The following is a 22,732-nucleotide window of genomic DNA, read 5'->3' on the forward strand; positions in this document are numbered from 1 at the left end:
TATTTTGTTTGGTCTTGATAATTTTGTTAACGGCTTCTGTTAATTCATTAATTTCGTTCTGTGTATTTATTACAGCCTGACGGTTATTTAACTGAATTAGGCGATTAGGAAGGAATTAGGAAGTCTGGGCTCCTGGCCATCCTATGGTGCACTTTTAAAACAGACAATAAACTTCTAGCATGTTCGGTGTCGACGTCTAACAATTTTTTCATATGCGACTGTGGGAATAAATCGGACAACCTAGCAGTTTCTTCTACTATAATTGAAAATTCGGACAAATTACTTGAATGTCTAAGCAAGTTTCTATGTTCCCATACCAACGCAATTCCGTCCGTGATTGGGATGTATTGAGCGTGCGAATAATCCGTAATCTTAGCGTTAACTATAGTTAAGGTTATCAATAAAATTCCCGCGATCCCGTAAGAAGGCGAAAGGTTAAATCTACCGTGTAAAAAATGGAGTAAGTATGCTAAGGTGTAGTGTGTACGAAAATAAAGTAAAAAAGGAAAAAAGTTGAGGGGTATTTTTATCTGAGGTTGTCCTTGTGGACCACCCTCCCTCTAATAAGAACAGACGTTCCCATGTCTGCTTGTACACGCTCTTCTGTGTACAGTGCGGTTAGTTTATTTCCTAACCTTTTGTTATTTTTGAGGTATAATTTTCTCCTACCTCAAAAATTCTGTTTTGTCTAGTTGGGTTGCACCTATCTAGATTGACCTGTTGTGCCTTTTCAATATAAGGTTGGTCTGCTTCCTCTAGGATTATTTGATTCTTGTAACAGTTTACGGGTTTATCGGTAGATTCGACCGTGTAGGTCAACGAGAGTTCACTGTGAAGAGTGGCTACATCAGATTGGGGTTCTTTTTGCATAGCGTTTATGTGTTGCCGCGACAAAGCGTCGGCAACGAAATTTTCCTTTCCGGGTTTGTAGAATAGCTTCCATCGTTTAATTATACCCTTGCAGGGTATTATAATTTCAGTCAGAAGTTTGCAACGCAGTGAAGGAGACGTTTCCGACCCCATAAAGTATATATAAATTATTTAGTTGTCCGTGCCGGTTGGCGGCTCCTCCGCGGCAGGGGTAGAGCCGGTAGGTGATATATCCGTAGGGGGGTGGCAGTAGGGTACTGCCCGCTGATTGATTGTTGGCGGCCACTAAGATTGGCGGCCACAGCGGAGTCGGGTGGTAGCTTCGACTCCTTTGTTTCTTCCGAAGTATACGGTGGGAGATACTTATCTCCGATGTCACGGCCCTTAAGGCACGATAATCAAATTCAATAATCAAAATAATGTAACGGCTAAGGCCGGAGTTTTATGAACGAGCTGGAGCTCTTTATTTCAAATCCAAATTAAAACTAAACTTAAGATTGAACAAAAGCTCATGCATAGCCGGGTGCCCGTGGCAGACCGCTGACCTTGCACATTTTGCAGAAGTCATACGATCGCTGTCAGCCAATGAAAAGGAGCCACGGCTCGGAATGGTACAATGTGCTGGCTCAGCTCTAGGGCCAATAAGTCGGACCCAATTTAGGATGGACCATGCATGAGGGAAAAATGTAATAATAATATTGATAATAATAAAAAGTGATTAATACTAGAGAATGATAAACATGATAAATGATTAATATTAATAAGGTAAGTAAGAACTGGCCTGCTCAGCCTAAGCTGGGAGTTGGTTGTTAACTACTCCCCCCCTAATTTGGACGCCGTCCTCGGTGACAGCCAGTTCGTCGATGGACTTTTGTAGCTGGGCTGCCTCTCGTCTGCGCCTGCAGTGTTGTTGGAGCAGGACCAAGCCGCATAGCGTGAGGCTGACGGCAACTCCTGCGGCGAACCAAATCCTCGGGGAACCTCCATCTGTCACGTCATCCCGTAGCTCCTGCATTAAACGCAGGTTATGCTCGTTCATCCGCTGTAGCAATGGCAGACTCAGTATGTGATCGTGTCCCGTGATGTTAATTAAGGGGGAGGCCGCTATACCCGGGCTCATATTCACTGAGTGGTTGAGGTTCAAATATACGGAGTCGTTGATCACCGCCTTTCTCTCAAAAGTAATGAGGTGGGTCCCTATTATGGTCGTTGTGGGACCGTCATCGATGGTAATCCTCGTCAGTTTCTCATTAATGATAATTACTCCGTCGTCCACAATTGTAAGGGGTTCCAGATTGCTGGGCCGCGTCCGGCATGTAGTAGAGGTGCAGAAACATCGATGTTCGTGTCCATCGATGTTTTCGATGTTTCCAAAAAAAAACATCGAGTGAAACATCGATGTTTAAAAAAAAAAATAAAATGCAAAAAGAACAGAAACAGTACAAACAGTAACATGAGATTTATTTGAGATCAGTTAAAGTGTCTATTTCTATTTAGGAACAAAAGTTTATCAACAACTTTAGGTTTAAGCCGTGTCCTGCGGTCAGATATGGTTTGTCCAGCTAGGCTGAATACTCTTTCAGACTCACAGGACGAGGCTTGTACACAGAAAAATTTTTTTGCAACCAATTTCAGCTCGTTGTCAGCAGTCATCTGTACAAAATATTTCTTATTTAACATGTTAGTCATAATTATTTAAAAATCATACCTCCCAATACTTCAAGGGGTCGCAAGTGTCAGGAATGTTTTTATTTTCCATAAATTGCCTTGTGGCATCGGCTCTGGTAGACTTTCCCTTAGGCTTATTTTGCAAAAATGAAAATTTGCTGCTTACCTCGTTTAAAGTTGATTCTGGTGTTGGTGGACGTCGTGGAGTTGTTGGCTCAAGAGAGAGCAATTCCAGCTCCAACGCTTCGGCTGCTTGTTCTGCGTTTGAACTTCGGAGAAAGCCATCTTTTTTGAAGCGAGGATCAACGAGAGTAGCGATGCGAGGAATTGTGTGCGTTTCAAAGGAATCAAGTTTTTCCACTAAGCGTTTTTGAACAACGACATATATTTTTTTCCTTCCTGTGTTCGCAACTGTGCCTTTACTTGATTTATTTTATGATGAATCTCGGCAATGACTGGAATAATTAGCGACACAGACACTTTTGTGTTAGTCGACACCGAAAGAGTCTCTTCGTGAAAAGGCGACAGCAAATCCGACAAGTCATTCAAGACGTCGAGTTCCTTATTTGTGATCGGTGAAGGGCCATTTCGCAGTTTTAGCAAAGTCAAAGTTACATATTCATTTATTTGAAGTATTCTTTTTACCATGGCGTATGCACTGTTCCACCTAGTGCTCACTTCCTGAATTAAGAGAAGCGGCTCATTTGTATTTTGCGCTTCTTTTAATTTATCTGTGGCTATTGTGCTATGCTTGAAGTATGTTACTATCCGTTTGCACTTTGAGATAATCACATTTACTGCTGCCAGTTTTAAGATGTCCTGAGCAAGCAGATTTATCGTGTGTGCCAAACAGGGTAAATGCTTGAATTCCAAAATATCGCACGCTTTTTTCATTGTACTATCATTGTCCGTTGTAACGGTGACAACCTTCGACAAAAGACCCCACTTAGCCAACATTAAACTTATTGAGTCTGCGATGTTTTGGGCGTTATGATTTGTGGGGGTCTTTGACAATCATATCCATCACTTTTTTATCCAGTCTTTTTTTTACATTTGAGTCACTGCCATAGAACGGCTCCTTGTTCAAAAAAGTTGCCATCGTTTTAGGCATTGGTTCCTTATCAGCGGTCATGCGACTCGGATGCAAGCGCTTAAGATGGTCAAGAAAGTTTGAGGTATTGCCAGCTGTCTTAAGATGTTTTCCACAATAGTTGCAAATGGCATACGCTTTGTCACTGCTCTTTTTGAAGTGGTCCCAAACAACCGATCGCTCTCTTTCGTTTTTGTGCTGACTCCGTCTCCACTTCCTCTGTCGGTTCCACTCCTATTACACCAATAAATAAAAAAAGCATGTTACTAAAGGCTTGCGTCAAATTTTTGCGGAATTAGTAGCCAATTTATGAATGTATGTGTGTACATACACATACATGCACACATATCTAAAGGAAGCGTGGGCTTGTAAAGATATATAACTTACTTTTCAGGTAGTTCTCCATACTGCCTTCGTCATCCATCAACGTCCACCAACACCATTAACTAGAAATCCTAAATATAATCAACAATTTTGTTAGTTTAAAAAAAAAACAATAAGAAATTCATTTACTTACAATTTTGTCTTACCGAGCGCAGAGTTGTTTGTGAAAACATCGATGATGGTCACGAACCATCGATGGTTCCGATGTTTTGAAAACATCGATGTTATCGATATTTCACTCGATGTTTCTGCACCTCTAGCATGTAGCCGCCCCGCCTGCATGTAACTGCCTGGCGCAGGTGTCTTGGGACGCTTTTTTGCAAAATGTGGCCAAATTGGTAGAAGTGCAATCGGAGACAGCTAGGATTCCGTCATCACATTCAGCCACGATGTTGTTTTCTATTTGTAGCATAGTATGGTAGTGTGCAACGGGGAAGAGCAGGACCTTTTTACAAATACGCTTAACTCTAGGATACTGGACTATAACGTGGACAAGAACATTATTTTGAAGAATTTTAATCTTAGATACATCCATAAGGCTAACTATGAGGACCTCTGTTAGCTGTTCGTCGAAAATAGCCTTTAGGTCATTGTGATTAAAAATGGTAGGATTGATGATATTATTTTTAGCAAGAGTGATGGTGATCATGCAATTCTGGATTTCTGATATTAACATTCTATTCCTGGCAAGGAGTGTTTCATACAAATGGCCTAAGTCAACAAGCCCGTCCCTCTTCTCCCTGAGTATCTTGTTTACTGTGTCTGTAAGTAGGTTGATGTGCTTCTGTGTCACTGTGTTAATTATAACCTGTCTGTTATTGGCCTCGACAAGCGCCGCTTGATTGGTGTTGATTCTACTTAAATCTTCCGCGTCGGGTGTACCCGCCACGACCTTAAGGACTGAGCCCAAAAAATCAAGGCTCCTGGCCATTCTATGGTGTATCTTAAGTTCCTCCAATAGGTTTTGCGCATGCTCAATGTCCACTTCCAGCAGTTTCCTCATATGGGACTGTGGGAACAGCTCTAGCATTTTGATGGTGGAGTCGATAATGGTGGCAAACTCGGACAGATTTGTCGAGTGCCTGACCAGGCCGAACTGTTCCCATATTAAGACATTGCCATCTAGCACCGGGATGTATTTAGCGTGTGAGAAATCAGTGATTCTCGCGCTCGCGGTGGACAGCAATATGATGGATATAATGGAGAGCCTGTGGGAATTTAGCAAAGATTGGGTTTTAATATAAGGGCGAATGTGGCGAGTGGAGTGCCTACCTAATGTTGTCCTTATGGACCACCCTCCCCTTAATGAGAACAGATGTTCCCAGATCTGCTTCTACACGCTCTTCTGAGTAAAGCGGTGTCAATTTATTCCCTAATCTTTTGTTGTTGCGAAGGTGTACTCTTTCGCCGACTTCGAAGACTCTGTTTTGCCTAGAAGGATTAACTCTGTCTAGGTTGGATTGCTGTGCTTTGTCAATTTTGGCTTTAATTGCCAGCTTCATCTCCTCGCTGCCTGCGTGGATGACCTCTATCGGCCTAGACTCTGTGACCGAATGTAGCGACTTGTTGTATTCTATAGTAGACCTCAATATTAGTTCCACAGTGTCCTCAATTTTTTTTATCAATTTTGAGGCATCTGGCAATTTCCGCCAGGGTACTGTGAAATCTCTCAACTTGGCCATTAGAGCTACTGTGTAGCGGTGGCGCATTGACAACGTCGATGCTGTATTGGTTTTTCAGCAATGACGTGATTGTCTCCGAGTTAAAGGAGGCCTCATTGTCGCAGTATATGGTTTTGGTGTTAGAGTAAAAATTTACTAACTGAAGAATAGGTGCTCGTACATCTATTATTGCCCCGGAAATCAGGGGCTGTACGATAGCGAATTTAGAAAATTTATCGATGCAAGTTAAGAACATTTTTTTATCGGTCGAAAAAATGTCGATATGCAACATTTCCCCAACGTATGATGGAATGGGCGTAGTTCCCAATTCCTGTTTCTTGGGATGGCGGTCGTATTTGGCTTTATTGCAGACCTTGCAATTTGCGACCACTTCGCTAGCTAATTTTTACATGTTCGGGAAGTAATAATCCCGGAGAATTTGTTTTGCGTTCTCCTGGGCCGCCCTATGGGCGCGATTGTGCTCGGTGTTAGTGATTTCCAACTGCTCATTAGCGTTGGTTATGTCACTGACAAAGGTTTTACAATGCCAGAACTTTGTCGCAGGAAATTCCTGCCTCAAGGCATGTTGGATGCGAGCCAGGGTAGGGAAATCGCAGTGAATCGCGTTCACAACGTTGGCGTTGATGATCTCTTTAACGGATTCAACAAGCAAGTCCTTGTTATTAAAATTGATGATATGACGAGTTCTATTTCCGAAGACTATGAAATCTCGGCGAAGCGGTTGATCCGCTTCTTCCAAAATAATTTGGTTTCTAAAGCAGTTAAGAGGTCTATCTGTGGTCTCTATGGTGTACGAGAGCGAAAGCTCACTATGCAATGTAGCCGCGTCAGACTGGGCTTCAGCCTCTAAGTTATTCAGGGGTTGCCTCGATAATGCGTCAGCTACCAGGTTTTGTTTTCCGGGTGTGTAAAATACTTTCCCGTTGTTCTCATCAATGAACGCTTTCCATCGCTTGATTTTAGCGTTGGTATTTTTGTCGGATACCGCATACGTGAGAGGCTGGTGGTCTGTGAAGATCCGTACCTCATTGTTACCGTACAGGTAATTTTGGAGTTTGGCTATTTCCCAGACTATCGCCAATAATTCTCTTTCGTTTGTGGCGTAGTTCAGCTCGCAGTCTTTCAGCGTGCGTGAAATCATGGTAATAGGTCTTTTATTTTGGGACAGTACCGCGCCAATTCCACTCGCTGAGGCGTCAGTGGTTAGGTCAAACGGTGATTTGAAATCAGGGTATGTCAATATGACATCTTCGGATGCCAAAATGTTACGAAGGTGGTCGAATGCATTTCGCTGGGTTTCATTAAACCTGACAGCTTCTTTTTTCAACATATTCTTGCTGACCGTCCCGCTTTCCCCCTTGAGGATGGCGGTCAGGGGTCTAGCAATAGATGCAAAGTTTTTTACAAAGCTTCTGTAATAGCTTGCCAGGCCCAGGAAGGACCTGAGGCTAAACAGATTTTTTGGTTCCGGGAACTCTTTTATTGCCCTAACCTTTTCTGGGTCTGTTTTTGTCCCTCCTCTGGTAACAATGAACACTAGGAATTCAACGCTCTCTTTAAAGAAATTTGTTTTTTCTCGTGCCACCCTCATGTTGGCATCGAGTAGGCGCTTAAGCACCGTGTCAATATGCTTGACATGTTCCGTTTCATTTTCGGAAAAGATGATAACATCGTCAACGTAGACGTAGCATATTTTGCCGATTTCTTCCCGCAGCACATCGTCGATGGCTCTTTGGAAAATACTCCCTGCGTTTTTTAGGCCGAAGGGTAGTCGGCAGAATTCGTACTTCCCACCATTAACTGAGAACGAGGTTTTCTCTCTGTCCTTTTCAGCCAGGTATATTTAGTGGTACCCTGACTTCAGGTCTAGGGTAGTAAAGAATTTGGCTTTTCCCAAGTTCGCTAGAATCAGGGTATGCTCGGCATGGGGTAGCTATCGGCAACTGTTCGCTCGTTCAGCTTCCTAAAATCGATTACTAATCGCTTCTTTTTGCTGCCATTATCGTCAATCCCTTTTTTATCAACTACCCAGGCAGGGCTGTTGTATGGGGATCTGGACGGCCTGATTATGCCGTTTTGCAGCAGTTCTTTGATTTCGTTATTTACAAAGTCTGCTGCCCCCATAGGGTAGGGGTATAACTTGGAGTAGACAGGTTCGTCACTCGTAGTTCGAATTGTAGCGATGACCGATGTGTTGAAGGTGAGCGCCTCGTTAGAGGTTGAAAACACCTTAATTCTTTTCAGAATAGTTTTTTTGAATTCGGCTTTAGCCGAACTTGGCACCACTATGTCATCGATTTTTGTGAAATTGACATTTTGACAGTCAAAAAATTTGAGCTTTTCGGTGACATTTGCGTATTTTATCACGCTGTTGCCTAGGTCCAATGCTACTCCTGCTCGCGTTAGCGAATCGAAGCCTATTATAGCATCGAACGTGCTCAATGTATCCAAGAGGAAAAATGGGACGTCTAGTCCAAAAATGCGCATTATGCACTTGTATTTGACATCACTGGAGCCGTGAATAGAGCTCACAGTGAAGGGGGTTTCGACCGGGTTTACGTTTCTTAGCTCCTTTACGGGCTTCACGTAATTTTTTGCCGCCCCGGTGTCGATGAGAATTTTTACTGATTTGCCAGCCAACTGTCGCTCGACGAACTGCAGTCGGGAACGCTCCCTAAAAAATGGAGGAGGTCGTTAAGCTCGGCGGAGTCGCTATCTTCCTCGATGGTGGCAACCTCGGCCTCAGCTGTGGTGGCATAATCCGTCGCCTCCTGTTGGGGTAGGGCTATATTGTTGACGCGTTGGCGTCTTTGGCCTGATTGACGCTGGGACGAGTTCTTTTGTAGTTGTTGTTACTTTGAGGCTTTCCCCAGCTTGTTTCTTGTCTAAATCTAGCCGTTGAGGGGTCTACCTCCATGGGTTGAACTTTATCCTGGTCTAGTGGCTCAGTATCCCTGTGCTTTGGCCAGGAATTGTTCTCATGAGATTTATTTTAGTTTTGTTTAGGGACAAAGTGCGGATTCTTATCCTCGCCTCTCCATTGCTTTCCCTGACTCTTACTATTGCGCCTGTTGCCCTCATTGAAATGGGACTTGTCTTCTATAGCTTTCGCGTAGGATGCCGCGAACGCACTTCTCTCAATGCTGTTCTCGGCCTCTCGCGCTAACGCTAGTGCAGACGGAAGGTCTTTGGGTTGTGCTGGCAGCACAAGTGACTTGAGTGGTCTTTTAAGCCCTGCAATGAACGCATGAAGGGCGTCATCCCTAACCTCCTTATTTAGGATAGTTGCTGTGTCCGAGTTATGTGACATTACTATTTTGTTAGTGACAAGCGTGAGTTTCCTCTCGACCTCGTCATAGTATGCCATAAGGTCGGAGTCTCCTTGCCGAACCATTTCTATATTTTGCCGTAGCACTCTCAAGGACGTTTTGTCCGCATATGTGCAATCTAGTCTGGCTATAATTGCATCGAAGTTTAGCACTGTATTGTGAGACGTGAGTAATGACCGAGCGGGTCCGCAAATTTTGTTTTTAATTATGACCACGGCCTCGTAGTGTGCCTCGCTGCCGTCGTATTTCTTAAATACCTCATAGGCATCTGATGCAGCCTGCCTCCACGAAACATACTCGTCGTGGCTTCCACTGAACGTCGGCAGAGACTTTACTATGTCCAATTTGACATCGCATCTTACTGCAGGGTCTGGTACTACTCTTTTGTAGACCTCCACTTGCGGCGCTTGCACTGACAGCGCGCTAACCTGTGTTCTAACCGCATTTAATTCTGTGGCGAAATCGGTTCTTAACCGCTGCTCCTGTTCGCTAAGAGCGGCGCTGACCGCATTTGCGACAATCGCTTGGACCAGTTCTGCGTTCATTTCTGGTTGATCTGTGTCCCTAACTTCGGGGCGGAATCCTACTTCTTCGCTACTTTCGCTATCGTCGCTATCAATTTCCTGTTTGACTTCTCTATACTCCCAACTCATTGGCAGTTAAAGGGCGCGAGGTAGATACGAGGATTTGACGATTGGGCTCAAGACAAAGGTTTCAACGGGCCACTTTGGTGATGTAAAGTCGAAAAAATTTAGCGAAAAATAATAGGTCGTCACCTAAAACACAAAGATGTTGGATTAATTTGTCCCAAGAACAAAATTAAAATACAGAACGGTGACAACAAGTATAGGTCAATTCGACTGGGTTTATTACACAGGTACACAGCCAAAAATTTCCACGAACCATTTCAAGTTTTCCATGATATTTGGGTGCTCCTGAGTAAAAGTCCCATACAAAATTATTTCCCATCACCTACAGGTTCCGCGGTATACCTAAGAATACAAAAAACCGATGTTTGCCGACATTTTGAATTACGTGGTCTATATAATTGGACTTACCTTTATTATTTTCGGTAGGACCTACTCTCAATACATCACGGCACTACTAAAAAATAGTCCCAATCGTGGACCATTGCCCATGGCTTTGGAATTCGACGCCAAAGTTGAAACTCCCAAAATTTTCAACATTTCTGTGATGAAAAAACAATTCTGAGAATTAAATCTTATATGGAACTAATTTTAAATATTCATTGAATCTATTGTTCATTGTATTCTTTAATTTCGGTTTAAAGCGTTTTCATGAGGACATTTTATTGGATTTATTAAACGAATAAAACCGCTTTTTTGGTTTGATTATCTACTACTATTTTCTGTCAAAATTCAAATAAGTCAAGGCAACCTATAGAATGGTAGTAAAAAATCTAAATTTATATTATATATAAAAAGATACGTCTGTCCGTCTGTCCGTCCGTCTGTCCGTTTCTACGCAAACTAGTCCCTCAGTTTTAAAGCTATCTGAATGAAACTTTGCATATAGTCTTCTATATACTCTCACTGCTATATATGTCGGAACGGGCCGGATCGGACGACTATATCATATAGCTGCCATACAAATGTTCGATAAATTTTTAGAAAAAAAATTAAACCTTGGCTGTTTTTCAATATTATTGAATCATTTTTGAGATATAGCCATTTAATATTATTCCAGAATTTTGGTAAAAATTTTATGAAAATCGGACGACTATATCTTATAGCTGCCATAGGAACGATCAGGAAATGGGAAAAAAATTATAACTTCGTTGTTTTTAAACGTATTTTCATCTACTCTGAGATATAAGCTTTTTTTATTATTTCAGAATTTTGGTAAAAATTTCATGAAAATCGGACGACTATTTCTTATAGCTGCCATAGGAACGATAGGGAAAGTAATAGAAAAAATTATAACTTCGTTGTTTTTCAACGTATTTTCATCTACTTTGAGACATGAGCTTTTAGTATTATTTAAGAATTTTTGTAACAATATTATGAAAATCGGACAATTATATCATATAGCTGCCATAGAAGCGATCCGTAGATGTAGATAAAATGTAAAGCTGTGAATGTATAACTGAAACTGTCAAACTGTAAACATAATAAGTAAAGATAAAATGTAATGAAACTCTTTTTTGTGTGTTTTCAGCATTATAATTTATAATATAAATATCAAAACTAATCTGCAAGGGTATACAAACTACGGCGTGCCGAAGTTAGCTTCCTTTCTTGTTTTATATGGAGTTTGCCGGAAGTTGGAGTTTGAAAAGTATATTAGCCAGTTCATTAGAGGTCGAAACTCAAAGTGCACTCATAAAATTATTTTTTTGCATTTTAGGAAAATCGCCTTAAAAAAAGTCGCCCTTAAACTAAGAAAAATTTTCTAGAATTTCGAAAAAAGTGTATTTGAATTTAAGGCAGGCACCGTAAAATTGAGAAAGGCTACCATAAATACAATTTTGTAAGGTTAATTTTTCTATTTCTATTTATTTTCCTTAAATTTAGGACAAGGTTTTCAGATTTGCTTCGTTCAATTTCTTTCTTTAATTACGGGCTAATTTTCTTAAATAACGGGAGAATTTTCTTTGTTTTGCTGGTCAAATTTTCGTAAAACCGTGGCGGATTCTTTCTAAAATTTTGGCGAATTTCTCACGCGTGCGCATACAATTTCCAACTGGTTCAAACGTCTCTGGCATGAGGTGACGGTGGCCGGCCAACACTTAGTAAGAGCAAGTCTCTTTTGCAACACTAAAAGTATTAGCATTTTGGCCGCCTTTGTTAATAATTTATTAATAATAATTTGTTAATATTTATTAACAATATTTTTTACAACAAAAATAATATTATTGCTTATTTAAAGATACAGCAGCAGCAACAACATACAATTGCAACTTACCTTAAATTTTTCTACATTCAAGAAAAATCTTTCTAAATGTAAGAAAAAATGCACCTTCAATTTGAGGAAAATTTGTCCCATATTTAGGACAAATCTCCTTATAAACAAGAAAATGTTTCTTCATTTAAGGAAAATCGTCCTAGACTTAAGAAAATTTCTTTCCTAATTTTTTTTTTTAATGTGTAAATATAGTTAAATGATCTTAAAATGTTCTACCAATCGTTCAAGTCCAAGTCCTTAACTATATCAACGGCTCCACCGGCCTCGTCGTAAAGGGAAAAATTTTCTCAAATTTAGGGCGACTTCACTTTGAATCCATTTTATAGGCGAATTTCTAATTGTACGGGCGAAAAGTGGCTTTTTTAAGGCGATTTTAAGTAAAATATTTTATGAGTGTGTGACGTCCTGTCGTTTTTGGGTAGCTCAGCGGGACGTCCAGGGTTCGTGCAGGAATATTTATTTGATTCAGGCGTTGTTACTGTAAAGATTTTCCCCGATCCGTTACCCCCCAGGGAGAACTCCAGAGGTAGATACAGTAAAGAGTAAGAGTACGGTTTATTGACGGAATATTACAGATAGGAGATTTGAACAAGATTTGGGGCAGCGGTGGAGCACTACCGACAGCTCATGTTGCAGGGAAAGATCAGCTCCGTGAGTCCCGGTGCGACGGTGTGTTGGCTTACCGCGTCCAGGTGGGTCTTCTTGCGTCTATAGTTCGCGGGTTGCAGCTCGTGCCTGGGAAAGAGAGAGAAGAGTGGTTGTCGGCTTCGGTCGGGGTTGCGGCGGGTTGTTGTTGATGGGCGCCGGTCCGTGTGCCGCGAGTCGCTCGTGGGCTCGCAAGTCTGCTCGGAGAATTATGGAGGGACTCGAAAGTCTGCTTGGAGAAGCGTTGCTGTTGGACTCGAAAGTCTGCTCAGAGAGTTGTAGTTGTGGACTCGAAAGTCTGCTCAGAGAGGTTGTTGTTGGACTCGACAGTCTGCACTCATAAAAATGTTTGCCTAAAATCGCCCTAAAAAACCCGCATTTCGCCCTTGTATTTAGAAATTCGCCCTAGGAACGGTTCCAAAGGCGAGTCGCTCTAGTTTTGAGAAAATTTGCCCTAAATTTGAGGAAAGAATCTTTCCTAAATCTAGGGCGATTTTTCTTAAATTTAGAAAAATTGTCTTGTTTTTAAGGCGATTTGCCCTAAATATGTGATAAAAAAATTCCTAATATAAGGGTGAATTTTTCTTACATTTAGAAACATTTTTCTTAGTTTAAGGGCTATTTGACCATTAAAAGAAGAAATTTATTTCTAAATTCAAGGGCAATTTTTCTTAATTTAAGAAAAATAGACGTTACATTTAGGGCAAGCAACTATTAAAATAAGGGAACATTTTTCCTGGATTTAGGGTATTTGACCGTTGGAAAAAGACAAATTTTTTCTTAATTTAAGGGCAAGCTTACTTGAATTACGAAAAATTGACCCTAAATATGAGAAAATATTTTTTTTGATTTACGGGTGAATTTTCGATTTTTAGGGTTAGTCGCCCTCAATAAAAAAATACGATTTGTTTTTTTGTTTTTTACTTTTTTTATTTACATATTTTTATTTTTTTTTTATTTACATATTTATTTACATACATATTTACTCTTAAAAATAAAATTTTTTCTTAAAATACATTTTATTCCCCAGTTTGTGTGTTTCGGTGGGGGGGAGTTTAATATCACACTGGTTTAACATTTTTTTTCCTACTCTTTTTATAATTTCGTAGCTCATAAAGTGGTCATTAAAATGTATTTCCATTTTTTCGCATAAGAAGGATATTTTGTTGTTTTGACCACATATTTCTAAAATTTCGTACACTCCAATATGTGGCTGAAATGTATACAATATCATATTTTTTTTGTAAATGACATTTCTATTTTTATACCCTTGCAGGGTATTATAATTTCAGTCAGAAGTTTGCAACGCAGTGAAGGAGACGTTTCCGACCCCATAAAGTATATATATTCTTGATCAGCATCAACAGCCGAGTCGATCTAACCATGTCCGTCTGTCCGTCTGTCCGTCTGTCCGTCTGTCCGTCCGTCTGTCCGTCTGTCCGTCTGTCCGTCCGTCTGTCCGTTTCTACGCAAACTAGTCCCTCAGTTTTAAAGCTATCTGAATGAAACTTTGCATATAGTCTTCTATATACTCTCACTGCTTTATATGTCGGAACGGGCCGGATCGGACGACTATATCATATAGCTGCCATACAAATGTTCGATATATTTTTAGAAAAAAAATTATAACTTTGCTGTTTTTCAACATTTTTGCACCATTTTTTAGATATGGCCATTTTATATTATTTCAAAATTTTGGTAAAAATTTTATGAAAATCAGACGACTATATCATATAGCTGCCATAGGAACGATCGGGAAATTAATAGAAAAAAAATTATAGATTCGTTGTTTTTCAACGTATTTTCATCTACTCCGGGATATAAGCTTATTTTATTATTCTAGAATTTTGGTATAAATTTCAAAAAAATCGGACGACTATATCTTATAGCTGCTATAGGAACGATAGGGAAAGTAATAGAAATAATTATAACTTCGTTGTTTTTCAACGTATTTTCATCTACTTTGGGACATGAGCTTTTAGTATTATTTCAGAATTTTGTTAACAATAATTTGAAAATCGGACAACTATATCATATAGCTGCCATAGAAGCGATCCGTAGATGTAGAGAAAATCTAAGGCTGGGAATGTAAAACTGTAACTGTCAAACTGTAAACAATAAATATAGAAAAAATGTTATGAAACTCTGTTTAGTGTCTGTTTTCGGCATTATAATTTATAATATAAATATCAAAACCAATCTGCAAGGGTATACAAACTTCGGCGTGCCGAAGTTAGCTTCCTTTCTTGTTTATATATGCATAACAAGTTACATTTTCTAATTGTGAAACAAATTTTTGGAGATCATTGTAATATAAGGAGCTTGTAGCTAAGCAGCTCGACTTGCTCACAATCAAGTCTTTAACAACAAAATTTTGGACAAAACCTGCAAAATTTAAGCACATTTTTTTTGCTAAAGATGTGATTATATTTTGGCGGGATGTTATATTTTTAGCATACGTTTTTAATTTTTTATGCTTGGCCTCAAAAGGAAACGTCCACAAATCCTTAATTGGCCCTGACTCTTGAATTATATTGTAATAATGTAATAAAAAATGATGTTTCGGCTTAAGAGTGTCATTAAATAGTTTAATATATTCCCTATTATGATATGCAATAATTTCTTTTAGATGCTTTAAGTCATTTACTGAATACTCAGAATAGGTTATTATGTCAATTAGTTTAAGCAAATTTTTTACAAATTTCCAAACTTCATCATTGTTGGAAACTAAGTCACCGACCATTAATGGGAAATATGTTGTAAATGTAAGCAGCAGTGGCTTTTATATTAAATTTTTTTTAATTATTCAATTGGAAAGGTGACAAATATTTCCAATTTCTGATGTTCCATATTGAAAATTTGTCTTTCTTAAGTTTAATGTTTCTAAATCAAATGTTTTATTATTTATGTAATATAAAATAATATTTGAGATATCGTATCGCAAGATACCTTCAAATACGTCATGAAGAATGTCAACCGAAAAGTTTGTTACTGCGGAAAAGTGAGAGAGTTTGTTGAAGGGACATTCTGATTTTATTCCTGTTAAAGTCACATTGGATTTTTGTAAATCCTCTTTGTAATTTTTCTCGTTTCGTAAGTCTTCAAATTTTACGTCACATGCTAATGCAGTTTCGTGTTTATCTAATTTGCAAAACCTACAAAAATAATAACTTGAAAATGAAGTTGTAAAGCCCAACACGCTGTTTAGCCCAAGATTGTCTCCCAAAATAAGTCCCAGAATAAAATATAATTTCTGTGGCTCCCCGTTTACAATTACTTCTATCCCATCGTTTTCTAGTTCTTTTAAGATCTCTGTAAACTTATTTAAACACCGTGAATAGCCTAACGTCTTAATGTCAGATGACTTAAAAAGTGCAGCGCAGAAAATATTATTGTACTCTATTGGTGCTGTTGGAAACGACAAATAAACGCCTTGAATTGGAGCACAATGGGGCCCCAATGGGTTGTTTACTTCAAAGTCGTCAAAATACAGGAAATATGGTAAAACCAGTCCATCTGTTTTATTGGAATTCAACATTATTTTTTTCCATAAATAGCCATTCACAAAATTGCAGAAGTTGGTCTGTTTGTTTAAGACCTTAAGCCTCTCTGAAAAGCAGTCAAGGATATTTGGAATTTCAAAAAATTGTTTTAAATGAAATTTTATAGGAAAAATCGCACCTTTTCTTTTTTTTGACCTTAAAGTCATTCTGTTTTTGAATCTCTGCGAACTTACTTGGTCATCTATGGTAATATTAAGAGGGTCTTTATAAACATTTTTTTCTCTAAGAATTTTTAATAATTGATATTCACTGCCTGCAGTTTTAAACGGATTTTGACAAAAATTAAGGATATGGTCAATATTAAAATGATTATCTGGTAAATTGGACCGAACTGTTCGAAGTTCCCTTACTAAAGGTGTTGTTATATGTTTTTGAATTTCTTTTTGTAATTTGAACACGTCCTGACGAGGAATACTTAGTTTTGAAATGATGGATAAAGTGAATTTTTCGCTGTTATTCAGGAAATTTGTACTTTTCTGTTCGCAGTTGATATCTGACCTACTTAGACTGTTTTCTACTTCGAGAGAAGAGATCTGAGATGCCGATGATTGGCTTTGAAATATTGGGCTATTTGTGGACAATTGAACAGGGCTATGGCTATTGATATGCAAATTTTGGTTTCGCATATGTTTTTTAAAAGATTTGATGTTGGAAAATGATTGATGACAAGATAAAAAACCGCAAGGCAAATTTATAAGAGCGTTAAGCGTATGAAGTTCTTGCATGTGTGTTAGAAATGACTCGCTTTCGGAGAAACTTAAAGGGCAAATTTTACACTTCAGTGCCATTTTTAATAAGAATTAATTAAAGGAAAATGAAAAATGAAATTAAATATTAAAACTTAAGAACTATCAATTAAAAATGAAACAAAAACTTAAAATTTGAAATTAAATTCATAAATCTTAAAATTAGGTATTTTTCTGATAAATGTATGAATATGTAACGTAAGGACTAAGAAATCTTAAATTTTGCATAGTGTTTAATGAAATTCAAGTTAAGAAAGAAAAAAATAGAATATTTGAAAAATCTAAATATTGGTATAATCTAAATTCTTAAAATCATTTAACAGCTCAAAGAGAGCTTTGCTTTTAGGGTCTGTTTTAAGATCAATTTCAAAAATTTGCTTTTGAATAAATGCCCAAACTAATTGACACTCTGTTTGGTATTCTAGATTTAAAACAAAAAATAGCTTAAAGCAAATATCGATACTTTTTTTCAAGCTTGGCAACCTATAAAAATACCTGACATATACACAAAAAAATCTGTAAAATGTAGAACATCAGTCCCAATGCAACAAACAAACGGCTGAAGTTTCGTCCTCTCCGAATAGCAGTCTTCAGTTTGCTCCTTTATAAATGTCTTCAGCTCAGCTAAGGTGTTTTTCCACACGATGAATTTAGCTCGTGAGTCTGCGATCGTGTGCTTCGCTGCTATCCGTCCGAATTCCGTTTTTTTGTCCTTGTTGTTGGAATAAGGACAGCATGAATGCTCATCCAAACAATTATTTCCTGGGTTTCTTAAGGAAGAAAAAAATGTTATTAAAATCAAGATTACAATTTATTCATACGTACCTTCAGACTGCCGCTCGAAGTCCACAGGTTTAAACTTTGCTGTTCATTAATTTTTGATTTTAGCAGTGGTACTATTTTCCGCTTAAAATCATCCCACCTGTCAATGAAATTATTGGCTTGGCGGGGATATAACCTGTTAAAGTCGTCTTCAATCTTAAACGAAAACGTTTTAAAAAAAGAATTTTATATATTGATATAAAAAGAACTTACCAATACATATCCGAAGGACTCATATAATATTGGAAATTCCTCCAAAATAGTCGAAAGATTCGTTTCCGATTTTAAAAACGAAGTCCTCCACTGGAAAGTAAGCTGCTAATATTTTAAAACCGCATCGAATGGCTCGACATTCAACTTTAGCCAGGTCCTTCCTACATCGGCTTTCCCTACAAAATTACAAATATGTTATTTAAATTGAATTAAAATTAATTTGTTTATAAAAACTTGCCTTCATCGGCATAACTGTTCGGGGGTAGGTTTTCCACGTTTTCAGATATTTTTTCTCGTGCACAGAACTTTGCTTTTAAATTGTAAAAGTGGCTATACAATAATCCACCCGGTTTTTTCCTTTATTTTTAATAAAATAAGTTTCCTAAAAAATGAAATTTTTTCAAATGTAAAACTTTTAAAAATATTTATCTTTCTGTTGTCTCCGAAGGGAAAAGTTGCACTATTTGGTTCGACACGTCTTCTAGGAGATTTTGCTTCGGCTGTATTTTGCGTGCCAGAAAATACTCAATAATAACGCGGCTTAACTCTTTTCTTGTTCTTCCGTTTAGAGTTTTAAGCATTCGAAAAAAATTTGAACATGAGGCACCAACACAACGTGTTCAATTATTGACTACTTATAAAATATTAAATATTAAAATATGTACTCACATTTTGTTTTAATTGTTTTAAATTATTAAAAAAAACAACCGCCGCACCCACAAGCTCCGTTGGAATTTCTCCACGGAGTTGTTCCCAAGTGAGGCACTTGACTCCATTAATTGTAAAAATGCGTTCTAGGTTAGATTTTTAGATTAAGATAACTGACACCAATAACAACAAGCATAAATATAAACTTACCTTCAAAAATTTTGAGAAACATTTCTCCATTTACCTCCTTCAACCACGACTCCATATTTTTTACACACGCACTCGTTCACTTTTTTACTCATAATAAAAAATGCAGGCACAGTAGTGCTGGCAAAACATCGGAGCACTATCGATACTATCGATGTTTGACTTAACCTTAATAGTAAATAGTAACCTGTAGTTACAAGGCGAATTCGCCATGATTTCAGGAAAAAGTAACACACCAAAATAAGGCAATTCGCCCGTAATATTAGAAAAAAACTAAACGAAGCAAATCCGAAAATTTTGCCCTAAATTTGAGGAAAATATGTAAATTAACCCTAAAAAAGTGTATTTATGGCGGCTTTTCTTGGTTTTACGGTGCCTGCCTTAAATTCATGAAAACCTTTTCTTAATTCCAGAAAAATTTTCTTAGTTTAAGGGCGTTTATTTTGTATGGCGATTTTTCTTAAATATAGAAAATTATTTTTATGAGTGTGCTTCAGAGAGCTGCATTGAGTATGATCGTTCCGGATCGAGCAACAACGCTCAAGCCGATCACAACTCAACACAGCAGATCGCCACAACATGTTCGATCGATCTTCGCGAACAAAACAAACGATCTCGTTCAGTTGGCTTGATTGCTCTGCTTCCTGATTCAAACTGATTTTTTGGTACCGGTATGATGATCGGAACTGATTGTGCAGAAAAAGAACGATCAAGTCCAACGATTCAAAAGAGCTCAGGCTTCACTCATGTTGCGCATGATTTGATTGTGAATGATGCAATCAGATCGAGAATTGCCTTGCGAAATGTGTTAAATTTTTTTTTTGAACATATCTACATATGTAAACATTTAAATGTTTTAAAGGAAACAAGTTGCGTTTCAACTAACTGATACAAATGACTTGTTATTTCTTCATAATTTACTCGTATAACTAAAATTTATGTAATGCAGAAAAAACTTAATATTTAATGCTTATAATTAATAAACAAACAGTCTGCGTCCGAGATTCTGCTAAATTTCGTCAGACTGAACCGAACCACTCGGTATGAGCAAATCAAAACCGGTGTGACCGAACGGTATGATTGCGATCGGCCTGAATGGAAGCAGCAAGTCTCGATCATTCTTTGTTGCTCATACAACACTCAATTTTGTTGATGCAAAGTTTTGGCTCACAAAAAATCCGAGTCAATGATCGGGTATGATCGAAAAAATGTTGATCGTTGCAGCTCTCTGGTGTGCTCAGAGAAGTGTTGTGGTTGGACTCGAAAGTCTGCTCGGAGAAGTTGGTGTTGTTGGACTCGAAAGTCGGCTCGGAGAAGTTGTTGTTGGACTCGAAAGTCTGCTCAGAGAAGTGTTGCGGTTGGACTCAAAAGTCGGCTCAGAGAATGGACCCGAAAGTCAGCAGAGATTGGATCCTTGGAAAATCCTTGCCGGATTTTGCCCTTATCCAGTGTGCCCAGCCGTCGCGTGGCCAGTGTGGCCGTTCGTGGATGGTGCGCGCGTGCGCGCTTTTGAATTAAATTAAAGTGTGTCCTTCCTTTTCCCTCTTTTTTGAGCTTTTACTTGGTTTTATTCCATTACTTCAATTTCTTTTGGTTTTACATACCTTCAGTTCTTTTTATTTTCGTTCCTGTTTATTTTATTATTTTATTTTTGTGCGCGGCGAATTGTGACGTGGTTTCCCCTGTTCGAAATGATCCGCCATACAGTGTCTCCACACCGCTCAAGCCATCGCATCTGCTTCGTCGCTTATTTTCCCCATCACTGTTTCCGAGATGTGGCTTCCTGCCGGTACGACCCACCCGTGCTTGTTCTTCTCCTCCGTGTGGATCTCCAGCACATCCCGGTCCGGTGACCTGGCTTGTTGTCTGGCCGCTGCCGGAGCGTTGTGTCCGCCGATCTCCTGCGTCGGCTGATTCGGCCATGCTGGCGTGTATTTTTTTTTTTTTTTTTTTTTATATTCTTTATATTTATTACTCTACAATATATACATACACTTTACATAAGATTTTTGATTTTTATGCTCTAAAAAAAAAGTTTAAAAAAAAAATTAAAAATTCTTCGTTAGAGGACTATCTATTGTTATAATAAATAAGTGGTCAAAATTTGGTGTTGATCGGATTAATAGTTTTTTAGTAATCGTGTCCACCGCAAAGGTAACTTCGAAACCACGTTTTTCGAACTGGCGGCCATGATATCTCCAGTTCAACTGAACCGATTTTCATGAAACAAAGTGGAGTCGACGCAGAATTGTCACCACTCTCGGGTGACGGAACAGATTTTTTAAAAAATTTTTTTTTCTATTTTTTTTTTACACTAAACTACAAAAAAAAAGCCCGAAATCGAAATTTTTTTTTTTGAATGTCCGCCATTTTGTTTAAAAAAATTAAAAAAAAATCTGTTCCGTCACCCGAAAATGACATCAATTCTGATTATAACCCCGTTTTTATTTTTCATTTCGGACGCTCTGGAGACCCTGAATCGTGGCCGCCAGGACGACACCTTTTTTTCGACCACCAAGTTTGAAGTCTCATTACTCTTTGAACAACCCTCGTATCGAGGCAAGAACAACTTTTTTAGTTACTTTGAACATTTTTGAATACAATAAATAAAAAAAGTTTTCAATTATTCTTTGCGTTTTCAAATAAGAATTTTTTTAAAAAGGGTCCAAAAAACGGCTTTTGAATGAGAAGACCCCCTTAAAGTTTCAAGTTTGTTCAAGCCGATGCGCAGATCGTGCACTATAAATAGCTATAACTTCTGTCCCGATCGTTATGAATTTTTGTGAGAATATTCTCAACAGTATATAATTGAAGAATATGAAATAAAAAAAAAGTCGATTTTTTTATCATCACAACTGTATATAACCCCTTAAGCCTAGTACTCTGACGAGAAAAATCCGCTGTATAAATTTAGACAGCGGCCAAACTCCATATAAAAAAAACGGTGTCGAAAAAAAAAGAAGAAGAACTTTTAGACACGTCGTTTTTTCCGGTACTCTGACGACGAAAATGAAGCCTGCGAAAATTGAATGGCGTTGCCAGATCAAGATAGTAAACAACTGATATCGCGCTGTCTAAATAATTCATTTGATTTATTTAGACACCCCTAATGGAGGGAAAGTTGAAGGAAAAGGGTGGCATTGATAGGGGCTGTCAAGGGGAAGCCCATAATATGGAATTTAACCCACAAAATACATTTTAATGCAAAATTTATTAATATTTTTAATATTTTTTTGAATATTTGTTTACAAATAGCTGTCCAGTGTGACCATAAAAAGTACATTTTCATGGCATTTCAGGACTTTCCTTAATTTTTTTTGGTCACACTAGCTCGGTAGCGAAATAAACAGCGATTCCGCTGTCTAATTTATACAGCGGGTTTTTCTCGTCAGAGTACTAGGCTTTAAGTAAATCTAGGTATCTAAGATGCTGCCACACTTTTCACAGTTTTAATTCCTGTGGTCTCAAATAATTATTTGGTTAATTTGGACCATTAAAGTTATTACATTAAATAGCATTAATTATAAATAACCATTTTGGCGGTCCTTTAAAGTTAGTAATGTATTCATTAATATTTTATAAGTATTTTTAACTGGCTGTTTCATTCCACCAACAATATGGCAACCTTGGCGATAACTTTTTGCGGTGAACTTATCGACCTATCGCCAAAACGAGAAAACTGGTTGAACACGGCAAAAATTTTGTTGTCAAATCTGAGGAGGGATCAGAAATAAATTTTTTATAAAATAACTACCTGCCAGAATGGTCTTGTGGTGGTGTGGAATAAATATCAATTGAGCACTGAGTAAACTATTTTTTTCCTTTTGTAAATAAGATCTGATTTCATATAAAAAAAAAGCTATTTACTTTTCATTCCGGCCAGAAAATGGTGCCCGTTTTGCAAATCGAAAGAATCTTTCGTTTTCGATTACCGGAGCAC

The 22,732-nt window shown here is 38.2% G+C and overlaps 1 protein-coding gene and 1 long non-coding RNA gene across 2 annotated transcripts in view; one reads left to right on the top strand and one right to left on the bottom strand.

The window, feature by feature from the left end:
• Positions 1-22,732, top strand: part of LOC138929106 (uncharacterized) — a 160,371-nt gene that overhangs the window by 89,994 nt on the left and 47,645 nt on the right. The gene's annotated exons all lie outside the window — the stretch shown is intronic.
• LOC108080556 (uncharacterized) lies at positions 2,315-4,207 on the bottom strand. The gene is made up of 4 exons (XR_005991014.2): positions 4,146-4,207; positions 4,016-4,083; positions 2,579-3,862; positions 2,315-2,523 (listed from the first exon to the last, which is right to left on the bottom strand). It is a non-coding gene; the product is annotated as an uncharacterized lncRNA (long non-coding RNA).

The sequence above is a fragment of the Drosophila kikkawai genome, chromosome 2L (genome assembly GCF_030179895.1).
Source record: "Drosophila kikkawai strain 14028-0561.14 chromosome 2L, DkikHiC1v2, whole genome shotgun sequence".
NCBI classification, from domain to species: Eukaryota; Metazoa; Arthropoda; class Insecta; order Diptera; family Drosophilidae; genus Drosophila; species Drosophila kikkawai.